Source organism: Salvelinus sp. IW2-2015, linkage group LG5 (assembly GCF_002910315.2).
Source record: "Salvelinus sp. IW2-2015 linkage group LG5, ASM291031v2, whole genome shotgun sequence".
In the NCBI taxonomy this organism is placed as follows: Eukaryota; Metazoa; Chordata; class Actinopteri; order Salmoniformes; family Salmonidae; genus Salvelinus; species Salvelinus sp. IW2-2015.
Window position 1 is genome coordinate 9,418,951 of NC_036844.1, and position 20,208 is coordinate 9,439,158.

At 43.1% G+C, this 20,208-nt stretch overlaps 1 pseudogene; it reads right to left on the reverse strand.

The window, feature by feature from the left end:
- Positions 1-20,208, reverse strand: part of LOC112067833 (unconventional myosin-XVIIIb-like) — a 33,292-nt pseudogene that overhangs the window by 5,052 nt on the left and 8,032 nt on the right.

Genomic DNA, 20,208 nt, shown 5'->3' on the forward strand with positions numbered 1-20,208 from the left:
TGACAACGTCGACTCTACTTAACACAGTTAATCGAATATCACTCTACCAATCAAACACGTACAACATCTATTTACCTAAAATACAAACAATAGACTTTACATATAATACAACAGTAACACACTCTACCTCTAACATAAACATATATACGATACATCAAACACAGTAACACACTCATACCAATCAACAGTAACACTCACACCATCTTAACACTCAACACAGAACACTCATACATTACATATCACAAGTACCAACTATATTATAACATCAAACACAGTAACAAATCATACCATAAACGTACCATTCTTTCATTCAACCGTAACATCAAACACTTAGTAACACAGTAACCACTTACCATTGTTACATATGCAGACACAGTAACAGACTCATACCTTACTTTTACATCATACAAACGTAACCACTCTACACTTTACATAACAGTAACACCACCATAGTAACACATCTAGTACATTTTCCAACCGTTCTCAACTTTACACATACCACGTAACACACTCATCTACTTTTAACGTCAAAACAGTAACCACTCATACTTTCATATAAGCCAGTACACATTACATTAACCAGTAACACACTATCCACTTTTACATCAACACGTAACACTCATACTCTCTTTACATACTAAACACAGTAACATACTCATACCACTTTTACTATCAAACACAGTAAACACATGCATAACTTTTAACACAAACACAGTAGACACTCATTACACTTTTACGATCAAAACACGTAACAATATCCATTTTAGCATATCAAACATAACACTCATACCTTTACATCATACACAGGTAAAACACTCATACCTTTCTTAAACAAGTAACCGTAACACACTCACACTCTCTTACACTCTAACACAGTAAACACTCATACCTCTTTACACTCAACACAGTAACCCCTCATACCTCTCTATATTCAAACACGTACACACTCATACCACTTTATACATATCAAACACAGTAACACACTCATACCACTTTTACGCATCAAACACATTGTAACACATCTTACTAACCATACCTATTTACAATCAAACACAGTAACACACTCATACCAATCTAACACAAGTAAACTCACACATAGCCTTTTATATTATCAAACACAGTAACACACTCATTACCACTCTTTACTCTCAAACCACAGTAACCAGCCTCATACCTCTTATTTACATCAAAAAGTAACACCACATTTACACTCAACGTACACCTCTCATCTACAAGTACTAATTCCAAACTTAAACTAAAGTAACACCTCATATAACATCACTATACACTACAACACCAAGGTAACACCTCATACTCATCTTACATCTCAAACACAAGTACACACTCATAGCCTCTTTATTTTTCAACACAGAGAACAGACCTCATACACTTTTACACATCAAACACAGTAAACACTCATACCTCTCTTACAACGTAACCACGTAACACACTCATACACTTTTACACATAAACAAGTAACACACTATCCACATAACAGCATTTTTTACATCAACACAGTAAGACACTCATACGCCTTTTACAGCATAAACAAGTAACACACTCATACCACATTCATTACACTCGCACTTTTACATAACACAGTACACACACTCTACTTTAAATCAACAGCGTCACTCTACTCCAACTTTCACATCAAACACAGTTAAACTACACTCATACCATTTACACTCAAACTACAGTAACACTATACATACTGTCTATTTTAACACGTACAGACTCAACACTTAACATCAACTAACACTATTACACAAATACACACCATACTTTACAATCCCAGACACCTCATACATTTTACACATACAACACAAGTACACACTCATCACTCTCTCACCACGTAAACACAGTAACACCTGCTACTCTATATCAAAGCACAGTACACACTCTCAATCACTTACAAATCAATACACAGTAACACACCTCATCACCTCTTTTAACGTCAAAACCGTAACACACTCATACGCACTTTTCACATATCAAAACAGTAACTCATACCACTTTTCATACACAGTCAACACAGTACAACTTTCCCATACACTTTAACGACATAATACACTATACTATCAAACCATAAACACTATACTTTACACATAAAACACGGTAACACACTATACCTATATTAACCGCACACTAATACCTCTCTAGCAGTACACAACACATATCATACCAGCTTTAGCACATCAAACACAGTCAAAACACTCATACCTCTTTTTACACGATCAAACACAGTTAACACACTCATACTCATCTACGTCAACACAGTAACACACTCATACCACTTTACACTTCAAACAGTAACACTTACCTTACGTCAACATACACAAATTTTACTAATCAAACACAAGTAACACACTCATCACATTTACGCATCAAACACAGTCACATCATAGCACTTCTTACCATAAACAGTAACACTCATACCACTTATATACACCTCATCTTTACCAGTAACAACAGTACACTCTAACACATCAACCAGTAACACACTCATACCTACTCTTACTACTGCAACACAGTAAACACACTCTCCTTTTCACGATCAACACAGTACACACTATACCTCTCTTATATTTCAAATACAGTAACACACTCATGAATCTTCTAATCATCAACACGTACACACTCATAGACTTTACGCTCAAACAGTACAACACACTCATACCACTTTTAACATCAAACCAGTAACACTCATACTACATAAACACAGTAACACACTCATACCACTTAACAACGTAACTCACCATCTCTTTATTCATCAAACACAGTAACCCTCATACACCTACATACACACAGTAACCACAACTATACGCTCTTTATATTCAAAACACAGTAACACATCTTACACATAAACACAGTAACACACTCTACCTCTCTTACACGTCAAACAGTAACACACTATACCTCTCTTACACATCAAACATCAGTAAACACACTCATACTCTCTTATATTTCAACACGTAAACACTCATACACTTTTACAACATCACACATAAACACTCGATACTCTCTTACACGTAATACACAGTAACACACTATCCACTCTTACACATCAAACACAGTAAACATCATCACCTTTTACCATCAAACACGTAACACACTCAAACTCTTTACACACAAACACAAGTAAACACATACACCTCTTTATATCAAACAGTTACACACTCATCCTGTCTTAACAGTATTTATAAAGTTTAACACATCATACTTCTCTAACACATCAAACAAGTAAACCTCATACTCTTATACATATCAAACACAGTGAACAACTCATACCTCTACTTACACGTACAACCAGTAACACCTTACCACATCAAACACAGTAAACACCTCATACGTCTCTTTAATATCAAACACAGTAAACAACATTTCCCATAACACTTACCACATCAAACACATCAAACACGTACACACTCTACCTTTACTATTAACACCAGTACAAGCACTCATACTCTCTTACGAAACATAACACACCTGTTTTATACAACACTAACAAACTACCACTTTTACACACAAACAGTAACACACCTCATACATCTTACATCAAACACAGTTGACCAACCATTCACTACAAGGCATCATACCACATTAACAAACTCATACACTTTTACATATCAACACAGTAAAACACTCATGATCCATTTTACATATAAACATAGTAAAACTCATCATTTTTACAGGTAATTCAACACGTAACACTCATTACCACTTTGTACATTATGACATAGAACACATCATAACCATTTTACATCGTCAAACACACAGATCAAACACTTCATACAGCACTCTTTAACATATCAAACACAGTAACCACTCATCACCACTTGTACACATAAACACAGTAAACACTCATAACTTTTACATATAAACCGTAAACATCATACGACTATTGTAGATATCAAACAAGTAACACACTCATACCACTTTACTATCAAACACAGTACACTCATACACTTTTAATAATAACACAGTACACACTATACATTTTACCACATCAACACAGTAAACACTCATTTACACTTTTTACATATTCAAACACAGTAAACACTCATCACTTTTACATTCAAACGACAGTAAATACATCATACCACTTTCATGCAGTCACAGTACACTCTCATACCCTTTTACGCTACACACAGTAAACACTCATACCACTTTTAACACATAATACACAGTAAATCATTCCGATTTTACGGCACTCAAACACCAGTAACACCTCATACATTTTACACATCATACCCAGTAACAACTCTACCACAATCTAACGAGTAATCACCATCATACGACTTTAATATCAAAGCAAGTAACACACTCATTACACATTACATATTAACACAGTAACACCTATACCACTTTTACGCACAAACACAGTACACTCAACACTTTTACACATACAACCACAGTAACAATCCATACAATATAAACGTAACTACACACTCATACACTTTTACATCATAAACAGTAACACACTCATACCTAATCAAACAAGTTAAGACCTCATACACTCTTACAACATCAAAACAGTACAACTCATACCATTTATGACACATCAACACATAACATCATACGTCCTCTATATTTCAAACACAGTAACACTCATACCATTTTACCATCCAAACACAGTAACACACTATACCTCTCTTACACGTCAAAACACGGTAAAACTCATAACTTTTATCACATCAACCACAGTAACAACTCAGTAACGAATCAAACAAGTAACACATTCTAACTTTTACAATAAACACAGTAAAGCGTCTACACTTTTACACATAAAACTAAGTAACCCATCATACAATTAAGACAGTATACCACACTCATCCCACTGTTTCACATCAAACACAGTAACAAACTCATACCAATCAAACACGTAAACTCATAACGATCTTACACATCGAAACACGAGTAACAACTCTACATTTACTATCAAACACAGTAAACACTCTACCCTTCTTATATTTCAAACAGCAGTAACACGTCTACACTTTTAACATCAAACACAGTACACATCTCTCCTACCTCTCTTCAGTAAACAACAAGTTAACCACTATAACTTCTTACACATAACACACAGGTAACACACTCATCCACGTTTTAACCACATCAAACACAGTAACACACTATAGCCTCTCTTACACTCAACACAGTAAACACACTCATCCTCTCTTATTTTCAAACAAGTAACAACTCATATCCACTTTTTCACATCAAGGCACAGTAACACTCAACTGTACCTCTCTTACACGTCAAACAAAGTAACACTCATTACCACTTTTATATCAACACAGTACACACTCATCTCTTAACGTCACACAGTAACACACTCATACCACATCAAACAAGTAACACCTCATACTTCTTATTTTCAAACACAGTCACACACTACATACCACTTTTACAACATCAACAGTAACAACTCATACCTCTCTATATTTCAGAAACACAGTAAACACTCATACTTCTTTACACATAACCAGTAACTCATACATTTTACACTCAAATCACAGTAACACACTCATAGCACTTTTACACATAATACAGTCAACTCAATACACATCTACACAGTAACTCACAGCTCATCCATTTTAATACAAACACAGTAAGACTCACGTACACTTTTACCTATCAAACACAGTAACACACTCATAAACCACTTCTACGCATCAAAACACAGTAAACACTCATACCTTTTACACCTCAAACACAGTAACCTTCATACACATCTAACACAGTAACTCAACACACTCATACACTCTTTACACATCAAACAAGTAACACTCTAAATCAACACTAGTAAAACTCATACATTTACACATAAACACGTAACACTCATACACTTTTAACACCATACACACACACACACACACACACACACACACACACACACACACACACACACACACACACACACACACACACACACAGGGACCCAGGGTTCTTACAGGTCTCTCTTTCTGGTCAAGGATTCCACAGTCGCAACACTTAGAGGGGGGGGTCAAAGGTCAGTGGTAATATCAGTGATGACGTCACTTCCTTGTGAACACACCTGTACCCGTCCTTGACTCCTAACAGAGTCATTCTTCCCACACACACCATTGCCCCGATACCTCTCACACCATCAAACACAGTAAGATACGAGTCACTCTCATCACTAGACTCCACTTCCTGCAGGGAGGCCTGCAGATCAACTATACGGCGGATCTGGATGTCTCCAGATCGGCTTGTAATGTCTGTCGGACTGTACTCAGCGCCGTCACTTGCATCTCCTGAGAACACCGAGAGAGAGAAAAAGAGATGTGTCCATAGGTGAGGTGACAGACCGGCCACAAGGAACACTAAGGATGTGTGTGAATGCGCCCGTGTCACAGGCCAACTAAGTTTATCCATGCTATTCAATACAGGCCAGAATGGATGAGTCTTATAATAATGCGCAGTCCTTATCGAATCACCAGTCATATACCGTGACGCACACACACACACATCCGTGGGTCCTGGTCCTTCCTGTAGTGAGTATGTGTCTGTTGGTCAGGGTTCTCGAGGAGCATTCTTCCGTATTTATACGGAGAAAGAAAGGCGTGATTTATTTATTCATCTTCCCCTTTCCCTGCTCTCATCCTGTCATCTCTCTCTCTCCCTTACACACACACACTAGCTCATTCACTCACATTTACAACACACGCAACACACGCACATATGACACACCCTTATGACACATGTGTGTGTGTGTGTCGGGGTTTAGTGGTTGTCATAGAGACACGAGAAGTGGGATGGGGTGTGTGTGTGTGTGTGTGTGTGTGTGTGTGTGTGTGTGTGTGTGTGTGTGTGTGTGTGTGTGTGTGTGTGTGTGTATCCTTAACCTTGAGAAGGCAATGAGGATTAATCACAGCCAGACAGTGGCACAGCTAGAGAGAGAACGCTGGGGAGACAGAGAGTGCGTGTGAGTGTGTTTGTATCTCGCTCCGAGAGCTTTGTGTGTCTGTGTGGTTGGTCATTAGGTCGTGAAAAGGCATCAGTGTTACGGACACTCTCAGAATACATAACAGGCACATATACACACACATACATACAGCCTACACACACGACACAATCACTACAGCTAACACCCTGCTCTCGTGTGCCATATGTTTGCTGCTACTATCCTGTTCTCTCTTTGTGAGGTGTGTAAAGTGTGTGTGTAGTATGTACAGGTGAAGTCGGAAGTTTACATACACCTTAACCAAATACATTTAAACTCAGTTTTTCACAATTCCTGACATTTAATCCTAGTAAAAATTCCCTGTCTTAGGTCAGTTAGGATCACCATTTTATTTTAAGAATGTCAGAATAATAGTAGAGAGAATGATTTATTTCAGCTTTTATTTATTTCATCACATTCCCAGTGGGTCAGAAGTTTACATACACTCAATTAGTATTTGGTAGCATTGCCTTTAAATTGTTTAACTTGGGTCAAACGTTTTGGGTAGCCTTCCACAAGCTTCCCACAATAAGATAAGGGTGAATTTTGGCCCATTCCTCCTGATAGAGCTGGTATAACTGAGTCAGGTTTGTAGGACACCTTGCTCGCACACGCTTTTTCAGTTCTGCCCACAAATGTTCTATCGTGTTGACGCCAGGACTTTGTTGTCCTTAAGCCATTTTTCCACAAGTTTGGAAGTATGCTTGGGGTCATTGTCCATTTGGAAGACCCATTTGCGAACAAGCTTTAACYTTCTGACTGATGTCTTGAGATGTTGCTTCAATATATTCACATCATTTTCCTTCCTCACGATGCCATCTATTTTGTGAAGTGCACCAGTCCCTCCTGCAGCAAAGCACCCCCACAACATGATGCTGCCACCCCTGTGCTTCACGGTTGGGATGGTGTTCTTTGGCTTGCAAGCCTCCCGCTTTTTCCTCCAAACATAACGATGTTATTATGGGCAAACAGTTCCATTTTTGTTTCATCAGACCAGAGGACATTTCTCCAAAAGGTACGATCTTTGTCCCCATGTGCAGTTGCAAACCGTAGTCTGTGTTTTTTATGGCAGTTTTGGAGCAGTGGCTTCTTCCTTGCTGAGCGGATTTTCAGGTTATGTCGATATTGGACTCGTTTTACTGTGGATATAGATATTTTTGTACTTGTTTCCTTCAGCATCTTCACAAGGTATTTTGCTGTTGTTCTGGGATTGATTTGCACTTTTCGCACCAAAGTACGTTCATCTCTAGGAGACAGACGATACTACGGCCCACAGTGGACGACTACAGGAACTGCACCCTGGCCACACTCGTTGCAAGCTGAGGGGGAGGCGAGGAACAGAGAGGAGGAGGAGAGAGGCCGAAGGACAAGAGGAATGGCAGAGTGGGTTTTTCAGCCAGTCTCCTATCCACAATAACAGCATTTGTAGGTCACCATCTCCCCACATTAGTCAGCTCTCAGTCCTTACCTCTTCCTGTACTGTGTGTCTCTGTTTATTGACCTCCTCCAGTTCAGCCTGCAACTCTCTGATCTGAGCGATATCACTAGAGGACTAAGAGAGGGAAAGATCAGGTTTTGGTCATCTTTAATTTTTAGTACATGTCAAAGTCTTTGTACATGGTTTTGAGCCCCTATGAGGCAGAGTGGGAACCCACCTGAGCGATGAGGGCTTTGTGTTTCTTCACGAGTTCATTAAGGTCCTCCTGGTTCTCCTCTAGTCTCTTCAACAGATCTGACTCCTCATGTTGCAGCTGGACTCCCTGCTCATCCACCTACACATAGACACACACACTTTAAAACTACTCTCTCCAATAGATTGTTGTCCTCACATATATACAGGATCCTGTTACTGTTGGTTTCAGAAGGATTGCAAACATTTTGATGTTCAAAGTTCCCGGACACGACTGATAATTATAATGGTCTAGTACAAGGCCTCTATCTCTCTCACCAGGTGCTTGTGTTTGCAGATGTTCTCTAGTTCTATCTGAGCATTCTCCAGTTCCATGGACAGAGTCTTCTGAACACACGCCAGCTCTCTTCGCTTCACTCTCCTCCAACTGACAGAGAGAGGGAGTGTATGTTTAAATTTTACCCCCCTTTTTCTCCCCATTTTTCATGATATCCAAATTGGTAGTTAGTCTTGTCCCATCGCTGCAACTCCCGTATGGACTCGGGAGAGGCGAAGGTTCGAGAGCCATGCGTCCTCAAACACGACCCTATCAAGCCGCACTGCTTCTTGACACACTGCTCGCTTAACCCGGAAGCCAGCCGCACCAATGTGTCGGAGGAAACACCGTACAACCGCCGACTGTATCAGCGTGCACTGCGACATGCCCGCCACAGGAGTCGCTAGAGCGCAATGGGACAAGGACATCCCGGCCGGCCAAACCCTCCCCTAACCCGGACRACGCTGGGCCAATTGTGCGTCGCCTCATGGGTCCCACAGTCACGGCCGGCTGTGACACAGCCCGGGATCGAACCCGGATCTGTAGTGAYGCCTCAAGCACTGCAGTGCCTTAGACCACTGCGCCACTCGGGAAGCCTATATGTTTTATTATTGTGAATCTAAACACACCTTGAATCCCCCTTTATAACATCATAGTGTGTGTGTGTACCTGGCAGTGCAGGCGCTGTGTTCCTTGCTGCCGGGGGCCTGGTTGTGTCCAGGGTTGTCTATGGTAGACGGTAGTAGCTGAGCGTCCATCAGCAGAGCATGGGTCCTCTTCAGATCTCTCCTCAGTCTCTTCTCCACGTCAAAGTCCCTGTGGCCCACCTGGCAGAAGGATGAGACAGGGTGCAGGCAAGGCAGCAGGCTGTTAGCCAGCCTGCCAGCTTAGTGGAGTCTGCCACTAGCACAGTCAGTGTAGTCAGCTCAGCTGCCCCCATTAAGACGGTGTCTGTGCCTCGATCTTGTTCGGGCAAAACTAAACATGGCGTTGTTCGCCTTAGCAATCTCACTGGAATAAAGACATCCTCTAATTCCTGTCATTATTAAAAGAGATTGCCATTTTGAGATGATATCACAGTCATAGTCAATGAACTAATCACTGATCATAACCTTGATGTGATTGGCTTGACTGAAACAGGGCTCAAGCCACTGTGTTAAATGAGGCCTCTCCTCCTGGTTACACTAGTGACCATATCCCCCACGCATCCTGCAAAGGCGGAGGTGTTGCTAACATTTACAAAGGCAAATAAAAAAACTATTACAAAAATGACTGTGTTTTCATCTTTTGAGCTTCTAGTCATGAAATCTATGCAGCCTACTCAATCACTTTTTATAGCTACTGTTTACAGGCCTCCTGGGCCATATACAGTATTCCTCATTGAATTCCTATCTGACCTTGTAGTGATGGCAGATAATGCTAACACTTTTGGTGACTTCAATATTCACATGGAAAAGTCCACAGCCCCACTCCAAAAGGTTTTTGGAGCCATCATCAACTCAGTGGGTTTTCTCCAGCATGTTTTCGGACCTACGCATTGCCAGTCATACCCTAGATCTAGTGTTGTCGCGTGGAATAAATATTGTGGATCTCAATGTTTTTCCTCATAATCCTGGACTATCGGACCAACATCTTATTACGTTAGCAAATAATCTGCTCAGACTGCAACCAAGGGTTATCAAAAGCCGTGCTATAAATTATTGGACAACCCGAAGATTCCTAGATTCCCTTCCAGACTCCCTCCACCTACCCAAGGATGTCGGAGAACAAACATCAGTTAACCACCTAAACAAGGATCTAATGTAACCTTGGGTAATACCCTAGATGCAGTCACACCTCTAAAAACAAAACATTTCTCAGAAGAAATGAGCTCTCTAGTAAACAGAAAATATCAGAGCCCTGAAGCAAGCTTCTACAAAATTGGAACAGAAATGGCGCTCCACCAAACTGGAAGTTTTCCGACAAGCGAAGAGCCCTCACTGCTGCTCGATCAGCCTACTTTTCAATCCTAATTGAGAATAAAAACAATCATTTATTTTTGATACTGTCGCAAATCTAACTAAAAAGCAACACTCCTCAAAAGAGGATGGCCTTCACTTCAGCAGTGATGAATTCGTGAACTTCTTCAACGAAAATATCATGATCATTAGAAAGCAAATTACAGACTCCTTTTTGAATCTACGTATTTCTCCAAAATTCAGTTGTCCTGAGTCTGCACAGAACTGCCAGGACTTAGGATCAATGGAGACACTCAAGTTTTTTTTTAAAATCCTGTATCTCTTCACACATTGACAAAATTAGTCATAGCCTCTAAACCTTCAAGCTGTCTACTGGACCCTATTCCAACTAAACTACTGAAAGTGCTGCTTCCTGTGCTTGGCCCTCCTATGTTGAACATAATAAATGGCTTCCTATCCTCCGGAAGTGAACCAAACTCACTAAAAGTGGCAGCAATAAAGCCTCTCCTGAAAAAGCCAAACCTTGAGCTGGAACATTTTTACAACTATCGGCTTATATCGAATCTCCCAATCCTCTCAGCATTTTTTGAAAAAGCTGCCTTCCCGAAGACAAATAATGTATATGAAACGCTACAGTCTGGTTGTAGATCCATCATAGCACTGAGACCGCACTCGTAAAGGTGGTAAATGACCTTTTAATAATGGCGTTAGACCAAGCATCTGCATCTGTCCTCGTGCTCCTAGACCTTAGCGCCACTTTTGACACCATCGATCACCACATTCTTTTGGAGAGATTGGAAACCCTAATTGGTCTACACGGACAAGTTCTTGCCTGGTTTAGATCTTATCTTTCGTGAACGATATCTGTTTGTCTCTGTGGGATGGTTTGTCCTCTGAGAAATCAATTGTACGTTTCGGTGTTCCTCAATAACCACTATTGATTTCACTATATATTCTACCTCTTGGTGATGTCAACTTTCACTGCTATGCGGACGACACACAGCTGTACATTTTGATGAAACATGGTGATGCCCCACAATTGCCTACACTGGAAGCCTGTGTTTCAGACATAAGGAAATGGATGGCGGCAAATGTTTTACTTTTAAACTCGGACAAAACAGGGACGCTAGTTCTAGGTCCCAAGAAACAAAGAGATCTGCTGTTTGATCTGAMAATTCATCTTGATGGTTGTACAGTCGTCTCAAATAAAACTGAAGGACCTCGGCATTACTCTGGACCCTGAACTCTCTTTTGACGAACATACAGTATCAAGAATATTTCAACGGCAGCTTTTTTCCATCTTCGTAGCATTGCAAAAAATCTGAAACTTTTTTCCAAAAATTATGCAGAAAAGCTAATCCATTCTTTTGTCTCTTCTAGATCACACTACTGCAATGCTCTACTCTCCGGCTACCCGGATAAAGCACTAAATAAACTTCAGTTATCGCCAAATACGGCTGCTAGAATTTTTGAAAATCCTATTACTCCAGTGCTGCACTTCCTTCCTGTTAAGGCTAGGGCTGATTTCAAGGTTTTATTGCTAACCTACAAAGCATTACATGGACTTGCTCCTACCTATCTCTCCGATTTGGTCCTGCCGGCCATACACACCTACACATACGCTCACAAGATGCAGGCCTCCTTATTGTCCCGAGAATTTCTAAGCAAACAGCTGGAGGCGGGTGAGAGACGCAGACTCAGTCTCCACCTTTAAGTCTTTCCTGAAGACTCATCTCTTCAGTAGGTCCTATGATTGAGTGTAGTTTGGCCCAGGGTTGCGAAGGTTAACGGCATGGCACTGGAGTGACAAACTGCCCTTGCTGTCTCTGCCTGGCTCCCCTCTCTCCACTGATATTCTCTGCCTCTGACCCTATTATGGGGCCTGAGTCACTGGCTTACTAGTGCTCTCCCATGTCGTCCCTAGTCGGGGTGTGTCACGTCGTGCCAGGCTTTTGTCACTACTGTCTCAGCCTCCAGTATCTACGCTGCAATAGTCTATGTGCTGGGGGTCTAGGGTCAGTCTTTCCTATCTGGTGAAATTCTCCGGTCTTATCTAGTGTCCTGTGTGAACATAAGTATGCTCCCTCTAATTCTCCCCTCTCTCATACTCACACCCTCTCTCGCTCGCTCGCTCTCGTCAATATCAAGGAGTGGAGGAACTCTGGGGCAATGAGTTAACATGGGTTGGTGACGTTTGTAATTCAATTTGTTGCTGTGAGGGCGTTAGCGGGGCTGATGCATTGTACACAGGGAGGCATAAACAGACTCTACATCTTCCTGTAGTGACAGAGTGAGGTGGTGTTGAGGAGGCTCGGGGCTGCCTGCTCTATCGGGTGTCTTTGTATTGCCTGTTGGTAGAAGTGACATGCTGAATTCATCACCTAGAGAGCGTTACACTGGAAAAATCTATACTGCCCCAATGCCTGAACTGGAAAGCACACAGACCCACGCTAACACACACACACACACACACACACACACACACACACAGGCACGCGCAAACGCACTCGCGGCCCAGAGGCACATTAATAGAAAGACCAGCATGATTCAACAGCGCCAATGAGATTGAGTTTGTGCAGCAGTGAGTTTGTGTATATGTGTGTGTGTGTGTGTATCAGCAGTCTGACCACAGTCTATCAATATGTAAATTCAGGAGTGCACAGTTACTTTATCAGTGATTGCAGGTCTGTCAACGCAGCATGCGGTGCTGTGTACCCCGTGGTGTTGATGAGGCCCCTGTCTACACTGAGAACTATTACTGTGTGTGTGCCTGTATATCTATATATATGGTGTGTGTGTGTACCTGGTCACAGAGTGTAGTTATCAGTCCCTCCTGGCCGTGTTTCTCGTGGACGACCGCCTGTTTCAACTGCACCTCCAGCTGACGCGGCTACAAGGCAATGAAAACAACCAGGTTACAATTACCACAAATGAGCAAAGGAACCAGGCGTTTTAGAGGACATAGTGTAACCGTGTTCAACAGGCAAACAAAAGGAACCATGCACTTTATATATTAAACACAAAAACAACGTTTTAAGGGAGGAGTAGGGCATTGATCGGAAGCAGGAAGAGAGAGAAACTGTACAAGCCTACTTCGCCCATGCTCTACCAAGGTTTTCTAGAACACGGCTTTGACCTACTACAGCAGCTATGTTGGTCTATTGTGATTCAAACCATGTGGAGGCAGGTCGCGCAGGATTCAAACCTTCTCAAACAGCTGACACTCAGTAACTGTTTTAGCCCTACGCAGTGGTCCCAGTCTGTGGTCAGTAGCGGTGACCTACCCGTCTCTGAGAGGACTTGTGTACGTCCTCTAACTCCTCCTCTTTATCCTCCAGCTCTTTGTGATGGATCCGTTTCCTTCTCTCCATCTCAAAACGCAGGTGCACCTAGAGGGGGAGAGGTGGAGAAAGAGGGAGAGAGAGAGCAGACAGTTGAGTTCAGACAGCTTGCAAATTAGTTTGTCTGTGTGAGAGTGTGCTATATGTTCGTGAGTGTGTGTGTGTGTGTGTGCGTGCGCGCGCGCATGCATACCTGCTGCACCTGTTGTATCTTGGCAGTGAGCTTGGTGAACTTCTCTGCTCTCTCATTGGTCTGGGTCTCCAGGAGGCGGAGCTGCTTCTTCAGGTCCGTCAGCGAATCAGAGGCCAGGTGAAAGGGCACACTGAGGTCACGGATCTGGGCACACAGCTCCTCCTTCTGCTGTTGCACACGTACCACCTCCGCCTGGCTTTCCTACACACACATACACACACACACACACAGAAATGAGCACAGACACAGCAGAAGTTAATAAGGCTGTGCAAAATAAGTGGAGGTGGTTTGGCCAACTTCATGCCATGTGATTAGTAACCTTGCCTGAGACCTTGAACCTTGTGTTAACACCCAGACCCTCGGCTTAAAGGGATGTGTGTAGAGAAGAGTCATGAAGAATCCCAATCACAACCCCTCCCTCCAGATGCCCCACACCTTTTCCCGCAACCATCCTAAAAGGCCAATCCAAACCCCTTAACCGGCAAACCTTACATTTACTTTACCCAACCTCCATACAAACCCTCCTCCCATGTGACTCTGCTACAAACCAAGGTTATTATAGTAAACTAAAACTACATTTGGAGAAACTATTGAGTAAACTGAAATAAAAATAAGAAAAACTTTTGAAAAACTGAAACTARTATCTTCGTCTGCAAAACCAAATAAAATAAAAAGTATCATAAATTATGTTAAGTTTTATCAAATAAAATAAAGAATACTTTAAGCAAAAATCTATTGGGGTTTTCAAACTTTTTTTGTAATGGGGTTTTCGAGCTTCTGATTCTGGCAGGTAAATGCTGCCAGTAGATGGCAATGTTTCAAATATGCCTRGCATGTGCGTCACTATTACAAGCTAATACCAAGGAGGACAAGGCGTGGCAAGAGGATTACCTCTGCCCAAAATCTGTCCCCGCGAGATAAGCAGACCTTTTTGCATGGAGGTCTATGAGAAAGTGTCAAATTACGTGAGGCTTAGTTGACCAAACAGAGTAATGTTTAAGTTGTTACAAATGTACCGACAAGTTGGCTAGAATGGTCCCACCTGATCTTGTCTCCTCCCGCCTGCCTTCCATCTYTGAGGACATGTATTTCATTGCTAGAGGGGTTAATTGAACATCTTGCCAATATAATAGATCATATTTGCATTCACTAGCTAACAACAGGGAAGAAGGGGGCAATAGGCAGACCAGAGTGGCCACGCCCCAAACAGAAAAATTGGCTAGTGAGATGTTTTATTCTGGGGTGGGGACAATAAGCTGACAACGGTTGCGTTCCCCTGCTCAGACGTTGCATGCGTCAATCAATGGTTGCGTGCCATCAATGGTTGCGTGCCATGCAATAACATATGTGATTAGCTGATACTTAAAATACCTGTCCAGGCGTTGAAGATTTGTCAGGCGTCAGCAACGTCTAAACTTTGGAATGCGGCCTAAGATGCTGACCAGACCGGACACGTCGCGTGCGCGAGCGTTGCAAAATACATTTTGAAATCCATGTTATTCAATTATTGCACCTACACTGCCCGCGCGCGCCAACGAGCGTCTGCGATGACAAGGGCTAAAATAGAAGTCACTCCTATTTCTGACACAGATCGAGCTAAAAGTCCTGCCTCTTCCCATCTCCTCATTGGTTTATAGAAGCAGGTACCCACGTGCCATCTCCTCATTGGTTATACCCACGTGGGTGATTGAAAGACGAACTGTTTTGCCGGTAGTCGTGGTAATACTATGAAAGTTTAGATGCCAATCACCATATAAGTTCAAAGATGAAAAAGCCTGGATGGAGGAGAGATGACTAGAAACGATTCGGTTGGCCGTTTTATGTGTGGATTAATTGGCGGAGTAGAGGAGCTTGTGCATTTCAGGTAAAATAACAACTCAATGTTTATATCCCAGGACAAATTAGCTAGCAACAGCAAGCTAGCTAAAAATGACAAATTAGCTAGCAAGTGCAAGCTAACTAGCTAAATTGCCATACATGTTTAATGCTTTTCGACCTGTCCCCAAATTAATGTCATTGGTTCAGAGTTTGTTTTGCTATTTTAACCTGCGTGTCGTGATCGTGTTTGGTGTAGGGGGACAAAATAAATGTATGCACGATAGCGCACGTGCGCAGCCGGTTTGGGTTCCATGTAAGATTGATTTATAATTGAAACATAACCAAACCTATGAGCATCACCTTATTACTGCCCCCCAGTGGCATGAAGTGACAAGAAAACACAAACTATACGCCAACACATAAATGGCTTCTAACCTACCGCGCATAGGCTTCTTTCTGTCCCTAACACTAAAACTGGAAGAAAATAATATAAAAACAATTTTTTTTWAAATCAATAATAAGCTAAGGATCCTGGGACTAAACACCTCCCTCTGCAACTGGATCCTGGACTTCCTGACGGGCCGCCCCCAGGTGGTAAGGGTAGGTAACAACACATCCGCCACACTGATCCTCAACACAGGGGCCCCTCAGGGGTGCGTGCTCAGTCCCCTCCTGTACTCCCTGTTCACTCATGACTGCATGGCCAGGCACGACTCCAACACCATCATTAAGTTTGCTGATGACACAACAGTGGTAGGCCTGATCACCGACAACAACGAGACAGCTTATAGGGAGGAGGTCAGAGACCTGACCATGTGGTGCAAGGACAACAACCTCTCCCTCAACGTGATCAAGACAAAGGAGAAGATTGTGGACTACAGGAAAAAGAAGACTGAGCACACCCCCATTCTCATCGACGGGGCTGCAGTGAAGCAGGTTGCGAGCTTCAAGTTCCTTGGTGTCCACATCACCAACGGACTGTCATGGTCCAAACACACCAAGACAGTCGTGAAGAGGGCACGACAATGCCTATTCCCCCCCAGGAGACTTAAAAGATTTGGCATGGGTCCTCAGATCCTCAAAAGGTTCTACAGCTACACCTTCGAAAGCATCCTGACTGGTTGCATCACTGACTGGTATGGCAACTGGTACCGGAGCGCCAAGTCTCGGTCCAAGAGGCTTCTAAACAGCTACTACCCCCAAGCCATAAGACTCCTGAACATCTAGTCAAATGGCTACACAGACTATTTGCATTGCCCCCCCCCCCCTCTTTTACGCTGCTGCTACTCTCTGTTGTCATCTATGTATAGTCACTTTAATAACTCTACCTACATATTACCTCAATTACCTCAACTAACCGGTGCCGCTGCACATTGACTCTGTACCGGTCCCCTGTATATAGTCTCACTATTGTTATTTTACTGCTGCTCTTTAATTACTTGCAGCTTTTATCTCTTATTCTTATCCATATTTTTTTTTAATTGCATTGTTGGTTAAGGGCTTGTAAGTAAGCATTTCACTGTAAGGTCTACCTACACCTGTTGCATTCGACGCATGTGACTAATACAATTTGATTTGAAATCAAATTTGAAAAAAAATTGAATTTCAAGTAAAAACGAATATAAATGAAAACAAATAATATCACATAACCATAATAACCTTACTACAAACCCTCCCCCATGTGACTCTTGCGTTGCTTTTTCTGTGTCAACTGGCATTCTGGCATTTATTCTGCACTCTCACCGATGCATCATGAAGTATAACCCAGATCAGCAGCTAACATCCAGTGCAGTCAAATCTTCAGTTCAGTGTGTGTGAGTTTGACCTATTGTTCAATCAAAATGAAAGGCAGTTACCTATAGTAGTTCCCCAGCTTGTCCCCGTCCGGGACTCTCTGCTCTGGACTTTCTGTTTCTCTTCCTCCAACTGTTTCTCCAGCGCCCCCCTGGTGACCTTACACTGGTCCAGATGAGCCTGAGAGAGGGAGGGAGAGGAAGAGAGAATGAGATAACCTCACAGTGTATAATCTGTCGTGGACAGACTATGGAAATGACGTGAGATTTTAGTTCTGGGTTAACCCGAGATTACATACTGCATTATGTGACACAATTGTAACTGTGCTGTGGCCCTTGAGTTATACAGAGATAGATACATGTGTGGTAATACTACCTGTAGTTCCTTGTTCTCCCTGGTGAGTCGTAGTCTCTCTCCTCTCTACGTGTCCAGCGCCTGACTGACAGCTTCACCACGGAAACGCTCGTCACTTAGCTCCCGACGACACCGCCGTCACTTACGGTACTCACATCTTTACTCGCAACCAGAACTAAACTTTACACAATGTACTATCCCTATAATTTTACACAATTTACTATCCCTATAACTTTACACTTTCCCAACTTGGTCTCCGGGATGTCAGTGGTCTGTCTCAGCTCGTTCCTCTCCCTCTCAGACTTCTCCAGCCGTCGTCTCAGAGCCATGATCTCGTCCTGGGGAATCAAAGTATTTTACCACATCTCCAAATCTCCACTGTTAAAGCAAAGCTCTTGTAACTCTGTCTTTGGGTCGAGTCAAAAGGCTTTGGACTCTGGATCAAGTAGTTCCTTTGGTTCTAAATCATGAATCAACTAATACCCATTTAGCCCTGAATCATTGAGTAGTCTCTGAATGAACTAATACCTCTTTAGCTCTGAATCACTGAGTAGTCTGTGAATCGATTCCTACCTCCTTGGCTCTGAGTCTCTGGTCGTCCATGTTAACATCCAGTAGGGGGCGTACTCTACACAGCAGTTTCCACCAGCTCCACTTGGCCACGAGTCTCAGAGTACGGATGTTACTCTGGAAACACCTCACAGCCATCTGTTACACCTGTATGGGGACAGACAGAGATACATGTGTGTTACACCGGCATCCTACCACCTGTACCTAACCACAATTATAGGTAGACACATTATCGGGTGATACCGTCATGCCAGAGTCACTGAATGTGTGTTACACCAGCACCTACCTAACACATTACAACATGTTTCACCTGGGTTAGCAGTCATGGGTTAAAGGTCATGGGTCAGACGCCTTCATTTTGCGGTATTGTTGTCTAGCCAGGTGTCCCATACAGGCAGCCTGTAGGTGAACCAGCCAGACACTGACCAGCTTGTCTCTCTGCTGCTCTAAGTACTTTAACACACCTCATTTCATAAACACCTGGGGAGAGGAGAAGAGAGAGAGAAAGAATGGGGAGAAGAGTCTCCCACCTCTTTGTCTCTCCCTCCCTCCGCCTTTTGTCCTCCTCCTCCGCTCTCTTTTGTTCTCCCCTCACTCTCCCGCCCCTCTTTGGTCTCTCTCCTCCCCCCTCTTTGGTCTCCCCCTCCCCCCCTTTCTCTCTCCCTCCCCCCTCTCTTTGTTCTCTCTCACCGCCCTCTTTGTCTCTCCCTCCCTCCCGCCCTCTTGTCTCTCCCTCCTCCCGCTCCTTTGTCTCTCCCTCCCTCCCGGCGCTCTTTGTCTCTCCCTCCCTCCCCTGTCTCTCCCTCCCTCCTCTCTTTGTGCTCTCTCCCTGCTTTCTCTCTTCCTCCGCTCTCTTTGGTCTCTCCCTCTTTGTCTCTCCCTCACCGCTCCTTTGTCTCTCCTCCCTTCCTCCCTCTTTGGTCCTCTCCCTCCCTCAAGCTCTCTTTGTTCTCTCCCTCCCTCCCGCTTCTCTTTGTCTCTCCCCTCCCCCGCTCTCTTTGTCTCTCCTTCCTCCCGCCTCTTGTCTCTCCCTCCTCCCGCCCTCTTGTCTTCCAATCCCTCCCCGCCCTCTTTGTCTCTCCCTCCCCTCCCGCTCTTTGTCTCTCCTCCCTCCCGCCCTCTTTGTCTCTCCTCCTCCCGCCCTCTTTGTCTCCATCCCTCCGCTCTCTTTTGTTCTTCCCCCCTCCCGCCTCTTTGTCTCTCCCTCCCTCCTCTGGTCTCTCTCTCCCTCCCTCCCTCCCTAACCTCTCTTTGTCTCCACCAT